The sequence below is a fragment of the Thalassophryne amazonica genome, chromosome 4 (assembly GCF_902500255.1).
Source record: "Thalassophryne amazonica chromosome 4, fThaAma1.1, whole genome shotgun sequence".
NCBI classification, from domain to species: Eukaryota; Metazoa; Chordata; class Actinopteri; order Batrachoidiformes; family Batrachoididae; genus Thalassophryne; species Thalassophryne amazonica.
In genome coordinates this window covers 55032789-55046174 of record NC_047106.1, presented here as the reverse complement: position 1 = coordinate 55046174, position 13386 = coordinate 55032789, and positions in this window count along the sequence as shown.

Below are 13386 nucleotides of genomic sequence, written 5' to 3'. Positions count from 1 at the left end.
TCAGAGAATTTGGCAGTACATCCAACCAGCCTCACAACCGCAGACCACGTGTAACCACACCAGCCCAGGACCTCCACATCCAGCATGTCCACCTCCAAGATCGTCTGAGACCAGCCACTCGGACAGCTGCTGAAACAATCGGTTTGCATAACCAAAGAATTTCTGCACAAACTGTCAGAAATCATCTCAGGGAAGCTCATCTGCATGCTCGTCGTCCTCATCGGGTCTCGACCTGACTCCAGTTCATCGTCGTAACCGACTTGAGTGGGCAAATGCTCACATTCGCTGGCGTTTGGCATGTTGGAGAGGTGTTCTCTTCACGGATGATGTGAAGGAGATGTGTTGCACTGCATGAGGCAAATGGTGGTCACACCAGATACTGACTGGTATCCCCCCCAATAAAACAAAACTGCACCTTTCAGAGTGGCCTTTTATTGTGGGCAGTCTAAGGCACACCTGTGCACTAATCATGGTGTCTAATCAGCATCTTGATATGGCACACCTGTGAGGTGGGATGGATTATCTCAGCAAAGGAGAAGTGCTCACTATCACAGATTTAGACTGGTTTGTGAACAATATTTGAGGGAAATGGTGATATTGTGTATGTGGAAAAAGTTTTAGATCTTTGAGTTCATCTCATACAAAATGGGAGCAAAACCAAAAGTGTTGCGTTTATATTTTTGTTGAGTATAAATGATGAGCTTTTGTCTGTCATTTCAATTTATTTCATTTATATGGCGCCAAATCAGAACAAAGTTGCTTCAAGACACTTCACACAAGTAAGGTCTAACCTTACTAACCCCCAGAGCAAGCACACAGGTAATGATTTGAGGAAGAAACCTCAAGCAGACCAGACTGAAAGGGGTGACCCTCTGCTTGGGCCATGCTACCGACACAACTGACAAAACAAATATACAAGAAATTTTGCCGGTGCACAGGAAGGGGGAGGGGGGTGGCAGAAGTATACACCACTCCCATCTCTGGATGGAGCCGCACCTCAAACAGAGAGAAAAAACAGAATTAGGCATCAGAAAGAGCAAATACAGTATAATTTGTCATGACACTCACAGTTAGTGTCCTCAGCTCCCAAATGGTTTTTGAGTGTTGTTAGAAGGAAAGATGATGGAACCCAGTGGTAAACATACCACTGTCCCAGCTTTTTTGAAACATGTTGCAGGCATCCATTTCAAAATGAGCAAATATTTGCACAAAAACAATAAAGTCTATCAGTTTAAACATTAAATATCTTGCCTTTGTGGTGTATTAAATTGAATATAGGTTGAAGAGGATTTTCAAATCATTGTATTCCTTTTTATTTACATTTTACACAACGCCCCGACTTCATTGGAGTTGGGTGCTGGTCATATAATTAGAATATCATGAAAAAGTTGATTTATTTCACTAATTCAATTCAAAAAGTGGGGCAGCATGGTGGATTAGTGGTTAGCACTGTTGCCTCACAGCGAGAAGGTCGTGGGTTCAATCCCGTGGCCTTTCTGTGTGGAGTTTGCATGTTCTCCCTGTGTTTGCGTGGGTTTCCTCCGGGTGCTCCGGTTTCCTCCCACATCCAAAGACATGCGGGTTAGGTGGATTGGAATCTTTAAATTGTCCGTAGGTGTGTGTGTGGGTGTGTCTGTGTTTGTTTGTCTGTTTGTGGCCCTGCGAAAGACTGGCGTCCTGTCCTGGGTGTACCCTGCCTCATGTCCTATGGCTGCTGGGATAGGCTCCAGCCCCCCGCGACCCTTAAATGGACTAAGCGATAGAAGATGAATGAATTAATTCAAAAAGTGAAACTTCTATAATTATACATTCATTCCACACAGGCTGATATATTTCAATTGTTTATTTATTTTAATTTTGATGATTATAACTGACAACTAATGAAAATCCCAAATTCAGTATCTCAGAAAATTAGTATATTATGAAATGGTTCAATATTGAAGACACCTGGTGTCACACACTAATCAGCTAATTAACTCAAAACACCTCCAAAGGCCTTTAACTGGTCCCTCAGTCTAGTTCTGTAGGCTACACAATCATGGGGAAAATTGCTAACTTGACGTCTTGCCTGGGCTAAAGACAAAAAGGACTGGACTGCTGCTGATTGGTCCAAAGTTATGTTCTGTGATAAAAGTAAATTTTGCATTTCCTTTGGAAATCAAGGTCCCAGAGTCTGGAGGAAGAGAGGAGAGGCACAGAATCCGTGTTGCTTGAGGTCCAGTGTAAAGTTTCCACAGTCAGTGTCATGACTGGGGTTTGTATGTAGTGTCTTTTTGTTTTTCTTTGTTTTCTTGCTACCATTTTTTGTCACTGTCATGTTTGGTGGAGGGATCTTTCTGCTCTGTTGTGTTCTGCTTGTGTTGGGCATTTCCCTGTGATCTTCTCTCCAGCTTGCCCCACCCCTTTCCAGATCCTTCCACACACACCTGTCCTGTGTTTCCTGCTAATCGCTCCCTCTATTTTATTCACACCTGTCACCCGGTCTGGTTGGGAGATTGTTGAACCTTGAGCCACTTTTGAGCACTTATTCCTCTGAGCATTTTTGTCCAGTTTTTGACCTGCCTGCCTGGTTTTGACGTTGTTGCTGCCTAATGCTTTGGATCCTGCTGCTTATCTTGGTCTGCCTACCTGTGTACCGAACCCTGCCTGAACTTTCATTAAACCCTGGTTTACTGACATCTGAATCCTGCATTTGTGTCCAACCATGCCGTTTCAGTAAGCCTGACAGAACAATCTCACCAGCTATGGACACAGCGGGTTCAGATCCAGCCCAGATGATGCTACGTGCTCAGGCGCAGTAATTAGCTCAGCATGAGGACAAGCTAGAACCTCTCTGCTCCCGTTTGAATGCACTGTCACAACGTCAGGACCAGCTTATGTCCTCTCTAAGCACACAGTTGGACCAGCTGCTGAAACAGCTGCACAAGCACACAAGCACAGAACCTTGTGGAACTCCATAATTAACCTTAGTCCGTGAAGAAGACTCCCCATTTACATGAACAAATTGTAATCTATTAGATAAATATGATTCAAACCACTGCAGCGCAGTGCCTTTAATACCTATGGCATGCACTAATCTCTGTAATAAAATTTTATGGTCAACAGTATCAAAAGCTGCACTGAGGTCTAACAGAACAAGCACAGAGATGAGTCCACTGTCTGAGGCCATAAGAAGATCATTTGTAACCTGGGAGGGGTGCGGTCCAGAGGAATGTTCCTGGGTTCATCTTGGACCCTTCGCTGATCCATGACTTTCATGCTTCCTGTCCTGGGGCAAATGGGCCGCTGGGAGTCAGCCGTGGGGAAGGGGTGATGTCATAATTGGGGTTTATATGTAGTGTTTTTGTTTTTCTTTATTTTGTTGGTGCCATTTTTTGTCACTGTCATGTTTGGTGGAGGGATCTTTCTGCTCTGTTGTCTTCTACTTGGTGTTGTTCCCTGTGATCCTCTCTCCACCTGGCCACACCCCTTTATAGATCCTTCCACACCTCCACCTGTCACCTTGTCTGGTTGCAAGATTGTTAAGCCTTGAGCCACTTTTGAGCACTTATTCTTCTGAGCATTTGTGTCCTCTTTTTTTGACTACCCGTGTTTTTGACCTGCCTGCCTGTTTTTTACGTTGTCTCTGCCAAATGCTTCGGATCCTGCTGCTTTTCTTGGTCTGCCTACCTGTGTACTGAACCCTGCCTGAACTTTCATTAAACCCTGGTTTACTGACATCTGAATCCTGCATTTGTGTCCAGCCAAGCCATTTCAGTAAGCCTGACAGTCATTGATGGTTTGGGGTGCCATGTCATCTGCTGGTGTTGGTCCAGCTGTGTTTTCTGAGGTCCAGCGTCAACGCAGCTGTATACCAGGACGTTGTAGAGCATGTCATGCTTCCTGCTGCTAACCAACTTTATGGAGATGCAAATTTCATTTTCCAACAGGACTTGGCACCTGCACACAGTGCCAAAGCTATCAGTACCTGGTTTAAGGGCCATAGTATCCCTGTTCTTATTGGCCAGCAAACCCGCCTGACCTTAACCCCATAGAAAATCTATAGGGTATTGTGAAGAGGAAGATGCAACACGCCATACCCAACAATGCAGAAGAGCTGAAGGCCACTATCAGAGCAACCTGGGCTCTCATACCACCTGAGCAGTGCCACAGACTGATCGACTCCATGCCACGCTGCATTGCTGCAATAATTCAGGCAAAAGAAGCCCCAAGTACACATTGAGTGCTGTATATGCTCATACTTTTCATGTTCATGGTTTTTCTTACCTTCCCAAGTCTTACCTTGTGTGTGCTTTTTATATGTGTTTATGTACCGGGCCGGCTTATGTGTGTGTTTGTGTGTGTTGTTTGTCGTCATGAGGCCAGTCATGGTTTGCTCAGCCCTGCTGTTGACCTAAGGCAGGACATACATCTGGAGCTGGTCCCCGGGCGCCTAAAGGCGACTTCTGCTCCTAACTGGCAATTAGGATGGGTTAAATGCAGTAAACACATTTCATTGTGCAGGGAACATGTTCCTTTGTGCATATGACAATAAAATTCTTTTGAATCCTTTTGAATCCTTGAAACCTTCATACTTTTCAGTTGGTCAACATTTCTAAAAATCTTTTTTTTTTTTTTGTATTGGTCTTAAGTAATGTTCTAATTTTCTGAGATACAGGATTTGGAATTTTCATTAGTTGTCAGTTATAATCATCAAAATTAAAAGAAATACACATTTGAAATATATTAGTCTGTGTGTAATGAATGAATACAATATACAAGTTTCACTTTTTGAATGGAATTACTGAAATAAATAAACTTTTTCATGATATTCTAATTATATGACCAACACACACACACACACACACATATATATATATATATATATATATATATACAACCCCTGGCAAAAAATTATGGAATCACCGGCCTCGGAGAATGTTCATTCAGTTGTTTAATTTTGTAGAAAAAAAGCAGATCACAGACATGACACAAAGCTAAAATCATTTCAAAATGGCAACTTTCTGGCTTTAAGAAACACTATAAGAAATCAGGAAAAAATAATTGTGGCAGTCAGTAACGGTTACTTTTTTAGACCAAGCAGAGGGAAAAAATATGGAATCACTCAATTCTGAGGAAAAAACTATGGAATCATGAAAACCAAAAGAACGCTCCAACACATCACTAGTATTTTGTTGCACCACCTCTGGCTTTTATAACAGCTTGCAGTCTCTGAGGCATGGACTTAATGAGTGACAAACAGTACTCGTCATCAATCTGGCTCCAACTTTCTCCGATTGCTGTTGCCAGATCAGCGTTGCAGGTTGGAGCCTTGTCATGGACCATTTTCTTCAACTTCCACCAAAGATTTTCAATTGGATTAAGATCCGGACTATTTGCAGGCCATGACATTGACCCTATGTGTCTTTTTGCAAGGAATGTTTTCACAGTTTTTGCTCTATGGCAAGATGCATTATCATCTTGAAAAATGATTTCATCATCCCCAAACATCCTTTCAATTGATGGGATAAGAAAAGTGTCCAAAATATCAATGTAAACTTGTGCATTTATTGATGATGTAATGGCAGCCATCTCCCCAGTGCCTTTACCTGACATGCAGCCCCATATCATCAATGACTGTGGAAATTTACATGTTCTCTTCAGGCAGTCATCTTTATAATTCTCATTAGAACAGCACCAAACAAAAGTTCCAGCATCATCACCTTGCCCAATGCAGATTCGAGATTCATCACTGAATATCACTTTCATCCAGTCATCCACAGTCCACAAGTGCTTTTCCTTAGCCCATTGTAACCTTGTTTTTTTCTGTTTAGGTGTTAATGATGGCTTTTGTTTAGCTTTTCTGTATGTAAATCCCATTTCCTTTAGGCGGTTTCGTACAGTTCGGTCACAGACGTTGACTCCAGTTTCCTCCCATTCGTTCCTCATTTGTTTTGTTGTGCATTTTCGATTTTTGAGACATATTGCTTTAAGTTTTCTGTCTTGACGCTTTGATGTCTTCCTTGGTCTACCAGTATGTTTGCCTTCCCATGTTGTTTGTATTTGGTCCAGAGTTTAGACACAGCTGACTGTGAACAACCAACATCTTTTGCAACATTGCGTGATGATTTACCCTCTTTTAAGAGTTTGATAATCCTCTCCTTTGTTTCAACTGACATCTCTCGTGTTGGAGCCATGATTCATGTCAGTCCACTTGGTGCAACAGCTCTCCAAGGTGTGATCACTCCTTTTTAGATGCAGACTAACGAGCAGATCTGATTTGATGCAGGTGTTAGTTTTGGGGATGAAAATTTACAGGGTGATTCCATAATTTATTCCTCAGAATTGAGTGAGTCCATATTTTTTTTCCCTCTGCTTGGTCTAAAAAAGTAACCATTACTGACTGCCACAATTATTTTTCCTGATTTCTTATAGTGTTTCTTAAAGCCAGAAAGTTGCCATCTGAAATGACTTTAGTTTTGTGTCATGTCTGTGATCTGCTTTTTTTCTACAAAATTAAACAACTGAATGAACATCCTCCGAGGCCGGTGATTCCATAATTATTGCCAGGGGTTGTATATATCCCTTTATGCTATAATACTTTTAATCTTACAAAGTTGATTAAGTTCTTTTTCTTTTTTTTTCATCTCCCCAAATATCATTTTTGGGAACCCGTTGACCAAATTATTTAAAGTTGGTTTTACTTTTTTGAATACATGGAAAGTGTTATTGGCTGGCATTCACGGTTGCTGATACACTGGAATATCAATAATGGCAAGAAACAACCGGTGCTGAAGAATAGAATACTTTTGCAATTTTGTGCCGAAACACAAAATGGCACTTTTCTTACTCAGTGCACTACCATGACATAAATGAAGCTGTTAGGATACTACCTGACAGTTATTGATTCCATGGCAACTCAACTAAACGGTCCTCATAATTAATTAGTACTTAACAACAAAGGAATAATCAATCAATCAATCAATCAATTTTATTTATATAGCGCCAAATCACAACAAACAGTTGCCCCAAGGCGATTTATATTGTAAGGCAAGGCCATACAATAATTACGTAAAAACCCCAACGGTCAAAACGACCCCCTGTGAGCAACCACTTGGCAACAGTGGGAAGGAAAAACTCCCTTTTAACAGGAAGAAACCTCCAGCAGAACCAGGCTCAGGGAGGGGCAGTCTTCTGCTGGGACTGGTTGGGGCTGAGGGGAGAGAATCAGGAAAAAGACATGCTGTGGAAGAGAGCAGAGATCAATCACTAATGATTAAATGCAGAGTGGTGCATACAGAGCAAAAAGAGAAAGAAACACTCAGTGCATCATGGGAACCCCCCAGCAGTCTAAGTCTATAGCAGCATAACTAAGGGATGGTTCAGGGTCACCTGATCCAGCCCTAACTATAAGCTTTAGCAAAAAGGAAAGTTTTAAGCCTATTCTTAAAAGTAGAGAGGGTGTCTGTCTCCCTGATCTGAATTGGGAGCTGGTTCCACAGGAGAGGAGCCTGAAAGCTGAAGGCTCTGCCTCCCATTCTACTCTTACAAACCCTAGGAACTACAAGTAAGCCTGCAGTCTGAAAGTGAAGCACTCTATTGGGGTGATATGGTACTATGAAGTCCCTAAAATAAGATGGGACCTGATTATTCAAAACCTTATAAGTAAGAAGAAGAATTTTAAATTCTATTCTAGAATTAACAGGAAGCCAATGAAGAGAGGCCGATATGGGTGAGATATGCTCTCTCCTTCTAGTCCCCGTTAGTACTCTAGCTGCAGCATTTTGAATTAACTGAAGGCTTTTCAGGGAACTTTTAGGACAACCTGATAATAATGAATTACAATAGTCCAGCCTAGAGGAAATAAATGCATGAATTAGTTTTTCAGCATCACTCTGAGACAAGACCTTTCTAATTTTAGAGATATTGTGTAAATGCAAAAAAGTAGTCCTACATATTTAATATGCGCATTGAATGACATATCCTGATCAAAAATGACTCCAAGATTTCTCACAGTATTACTAGAGGTCAGGGTAATGCCATCCAGAGTAAGGATCTGGTTAGACACCATGTTTCTAAGATTTGTGGGGCCAAGTACAATAACTTCAGTTTTATCTGAGTTTAAAAGCAGGAAATTAGAGGTCATCCATGTCTTTATGTCTGTAAGACAATCCTGCAGTTTAGCTAATTGGTGTGTGTCCTCAGGCTTCATGGATAGATAAAGCTGGGTATCATCTGCGTAACAATGAAAATTTAAGCAATGCCGTCTAATAATAATACTGCCTAAGGGAAGCATGTATAAAGTGAATAAAATTGGTCCTAGCACAGAACCTTGTGGAACTCCATAATTAACCTTAGTCTGTGAAGAAGATTCCCCATTTACATGAACAAATTGTAATCTATTAGATAAATATGATTCAAACCACCGCAGCGCAGTGCCTTTAATACCTATGGCATGCTCTAATCTCTGTAATAAAATTTTATGGTCAACAGTATCAAAAGCTGCACTGAGGTCTAACAGAACAAGCACAGAGATGAGTCCACTGTCTGAGGCCATAAGAAGATCATTTGTAACCTTCACTAATGCTGTTTCTGTACTATGATGAATTCTAAAACCTGACTGAAACTCTTCAGATAGACCATTCCTCTGCAGATGATCAGTTAGCTGTTTTACAACTACCCTTTCAAGAATTTTTGAGAGAAAAGGAAGGTTGGAGATTGGCCTATAATTAGCTAAGATAGCTGGGTCAAGTGATGGCTTTTTAAGTAATGGTTTAATTACTGCCACCTTAAAATCCTGTGGTACATAGCCAACTAATTAAGATAGATTGATCATATTTAAGATCGAACCATTAAATAATGGTAGGGCTTCCTTGAGGAATGGGGTCTAATAGACATGTTGATGGTTTGGATGAAGTAACTAATGAAAATAACTCAGACAGAACAATCTGAGAGAAAGAGTCTAACCAAATACCGGCATCACTGAAAGCAGCTAAAGATAACGATATGTCTTTGGGATGGTTATGAGTAATTTTTCTCTAATAGTTAAAATTTTATTAGCAAAGAAAGTCATGAAGTCATTACTAGTTAAAGTTAAAGGAATACTCGGCTCAATAGAGCTCTGACTCTTTGTCAGCCTGGCTACAGTGCTGAAAAGAAACCTGGGGTTGTTCTTATTTTCTTCAATTAGTGATGAGTAGTAAGATGTCCTAGCTCTACGGAGGGCTTTTTTATAGAGCAACAGACTCTTTTTCCAGGCTAAGTGAAGATCTTCTAAATTAGTGAGACACCATTTCCTCTCCAACTTACGGGTTATCTGCTTTAAGCTGCGAGTTTGTGAGTTATACCTTGGAGTCAGGCACTTCTGATTTAAAACTCTCTTTTTCAGAGGAGCTACAGCATCCAAAGTTGTCTTCAATGAGGATGTAAAACTATTGACGAGATACTCTATCTCACTTACAGAGTTTAGGTAGTTACTCTGCACTGTGTTGGTATATGGCATTAGAGAACATAAAGAAGGAATCATGTCCTTAAACCTAGTTACAGTGCTTTCTGAAAGACTTCTAGTGTAATGAAACTTATTCCCCACTGCTGGGTAGTCCATCAGAGTAAATGTAAATGTTATTAAGAAATGATCAGACAGAAAGGAGTTTTCAGGGAGTACTGTTAAGTCTTCTATTTCCATACCATAAGTCAGAACAAGATCTAAGATATGATTAAAGTGGTGGGTGGACTCATTTACATTTTGAGCAAAGCCAATTGAGTCTAATAATAGATTAAATGCAGTGTTGAGGCTGTCATTCTCAGCATCTGTGTGGATGTTAAAATCGCCCACTATAATTATCTTATCTGAGCTAAGCACTAAGTCAGACAAAAGGTCTGAAAATTCACAGAGAAACTCACAGTAACAACCAGGTGGACGATAGATAATAACAAATAAAACTGGTTTTTGGGACTTCCAATTTGGATGGACAAGACTAAGAGTCAAGCTTTCAAATGAATTAAAGCTCTGGGTTTTTGATTAATTAATAAGCTGGAATGGAAGATTGCTGCTAATCCTCCGCCTCGGCCCGTGCTACGAGCGTTCTGGCAGTTAGTGTGACTCGGGGGTGTTGACTCATTTAAACTAACATATTCATCCTGCTGTAACCAGGTTTCTGTAAGGCAGAATAAATCAATATGTTGATCAATTATTATATCATTTACTAACAGGGACTTAGAAGAGAGAGACCTAATGTTTAATATACCACATTTAACTGTTTTAGTCTGTGGTGCAGTTGAAGGTGCTATATTATTTTTTCTTTTTGAATTTTTATGCTTAAATAGATTTTTGCTGGTTATTGGTGGTCTGGGAGCAGGCACCGTCTCTACGGGGATGGGGTAATGAGGGGATGGCAGGGGGAGAGAAGCTGCAGAGAGGTGTGTAAGACTACAACTCTGCTTCCTGGTCCCAACCCTGGATAGTCACGGTTTGGAGGATTAAGAAAATTGGCCAGATTTCTAGAAATGAGAGCTGCTCCATCCAAAGTGGGATGGATGCCGTCTCTCCTAACAAGACAGGTTTTCCCCAGAAGCTTTGCCAATTATCTATGAAGCCCACCTCATTTTTTGGACACCACTCAGACAGCCAGCAATTCAAGGAGAACATGCGGCTAAACATGTCACTCCCGGTCCGACTGGGGAGGGGCCCAGAGAAAACTACAGAGTCCGACATTGTTTTTGCAAAGTTACACACCGATTCAATGTTAATTTTAGTGACCTCCGATTGGCGTAACCGGGTGTCATTACTGTCGACGTGAATTACAATCTTACCAAATTTACGCTTAGCCTTAGCCAGCAGTTTCAAATTTCCTTCAATGTCGCCTGCTCTGGCCCCCGGAAGACAATTGACTATGGTTGCTGGTGTCGCTAACTTCACATTTCTCAAAACAGAGTCGCCAATAACCAGAGTTTGATCCTCGGCGGGTGTGTCGTCGAGTGGGGAAAAACGGTTAGAAATGTGAACGGGTTGGCGGTGTACACGGTGCTTCTGTTTAGAACTACGCTTCCTCCTCACAGTCACCCAGTCGGCCTGCTTTCCCGGCTGCTCGGGATCTGCCAGAGGGAAACTAACGGCGGCTAAGCTACCTTGGTCCACACCGACTACAGGGGCCTGGCTAGCTGTAGAATTTTCCACGGTGCGCAGCCGAGTCTCCAATTCGCCCAGCCTGGCCTCCAAAGCTACGAATAAGCTACACTTATTACAAGTACCATTACTGCTAAAGGAGGCCGAGGAATAACTAAACATTTCACACCCAGAGCAGAAAAGTGCAGGAGATACAGGAGAAGCCGCCATGCTAAACCGGCTTAGAGCTAGTAGCTGCGCTAAGCTAGCGGATTCCTAAAAACACACAAAGTGAATAATGTGTAAATAATTTAGAGGTGATTCAGCAGAGGGAGTGCTTTAGTTAAGGCACGTGAAGATAACACTGTGAAACAAATCGTTATCTAGTTAACTAGATCAATCTAACTGCGCAGATTAAACAGCTAACAGATACAGCAAAACACCGCTGTGCTCCGGAACAGGAAGTGATACAATACCGCAGTGAGAGCCAACCACCAGTAGACTATACCACCAAAATAATAGCAATGGTGTTTACTTACTGCAGTTATAGTATGTTGGATTTGAATGCTTTTTCCAGGGTTCTCATCCTACATGGTTCATCAGATAACTCTCATATTTATATTAATATCTTGCAAAATGTTGAAACGGCAATGCAATGAATTGAAATGAATAATGAAAACAATGAACTGTGTACATTTTGCCTGAATTACTTGATATGGTTCAGTCATCATAGATTATGAATTTTGATGGATTTGGTGATTTGTACTTGGCCAAACTGACAATGATATTCTGCCACCATGTGGTGACAATTCAAATGGCTTTCCCACCCATGTTCATGAGGTAGTTGCCATGAGCAAAAACTATGAAACCTCAGATATGACTGCTATTGCTTTTATTGGTGTTTCTGTTGTTAATTTCTTTGTTTTTGCAGGGGTGAACACTGTCCTAAACAGAATGGTAAATAACCATTTCAATAGCATTTTTCCATCTGATGCAGAGACTCAAAGGGTTTTACAGTGATGTGTCACATTCATCATTGCATACACAAACACATACACTGACACACTGATGTCATTGTTCAGGCCATGCAAGGTGCTGAACTGCAGACCAGGTTATGACCCTTTGCCCAATTTGTGATTTCCCTGTTTGACAGAAAATCAAACTGAGGATCCTCTGGCCATAAGTCTGCCTCTCTTATGTCTCCACCATCATCTCATTACAGCTGTTGTCACTGGTTTACTGTTTTTTTGTTTTTTTAATTGCTGTTGCTATTGTTGATTTATGTTATAGTGCCACCATCTGGCAACAGAAAAAAACATTTTTTTCCACCAATTTTAGGTGGTTGCGCTTGGCAAAATCTACAAACTATGGCTCAAACACCAGATGTGATTGCTGTTATAATTGCTGTTCAATTGAATGCTCTTGCTGTTACTTTTAATATTGTTTCATTGGTGTTCTTGCAGTTGTTTTTTGTGTTGTTGGAATAGATACATTTGTATATGTCTGCCTGTAATCTTGACTGTGCAGATCACACTGCAAACGTATATACAACATTTTTCCCTTGCTGTTAATTGATTTTTCTTCTTCCTCTTTTCTGTGTTTGTTTGTTTGCCCTGTTCTCACTGGCTCCTTCCTCGATCTACAAATGGATCTTAAAAATGCAGGTAAAATCATTCTTTTGAGATGTGAAGACTGTTCATTAATTGTTTAAGTGAATTCAATTTTATCATCAATGGCAGTTTTCCCAGGAAAGTCAACAATTGTATGTTGACTTGGAATGTTTTCTTGGTGTGACGTTGGTTGTGATTCAGTACTATCACAGTTTTAAGATGATTTAACATTAGATGCTCTGTAATGCATAACTGGACATTATGTTGACATATATTCATATTTAGATGGATTAAATAGTTTTGGTACAGTTATTGACATGTAATGTCCCAGTCTGGAGATCAGATGTGCACTAACCCTATGGGTGTCCTCTTCACTTATGCCACACAACTGGATACTGTGACTCTAATGGTCTGATTAGTCTTTGGAAGTGCTTATTGCTTCAGTTCTGCTGGCGACAGCCAAACTGTGACACAATTACGATAACTACCTCACCTGCACCTCACCCACAACCTTGTCCTCACATCTCTGACAGCTACCCTATGCTTCTGACAAGGACAAGACCACTTTCAGGACTGCAGTTATTGTGTGACAGCAGGCGTGATGTGTTGAAAGTGAAGGGAATTTGTTTGAGTGCAAAGAAAGTGTGACTATATGTGTAATCTCACTGAACTCCGCCTCCATTTTCAAGCTCA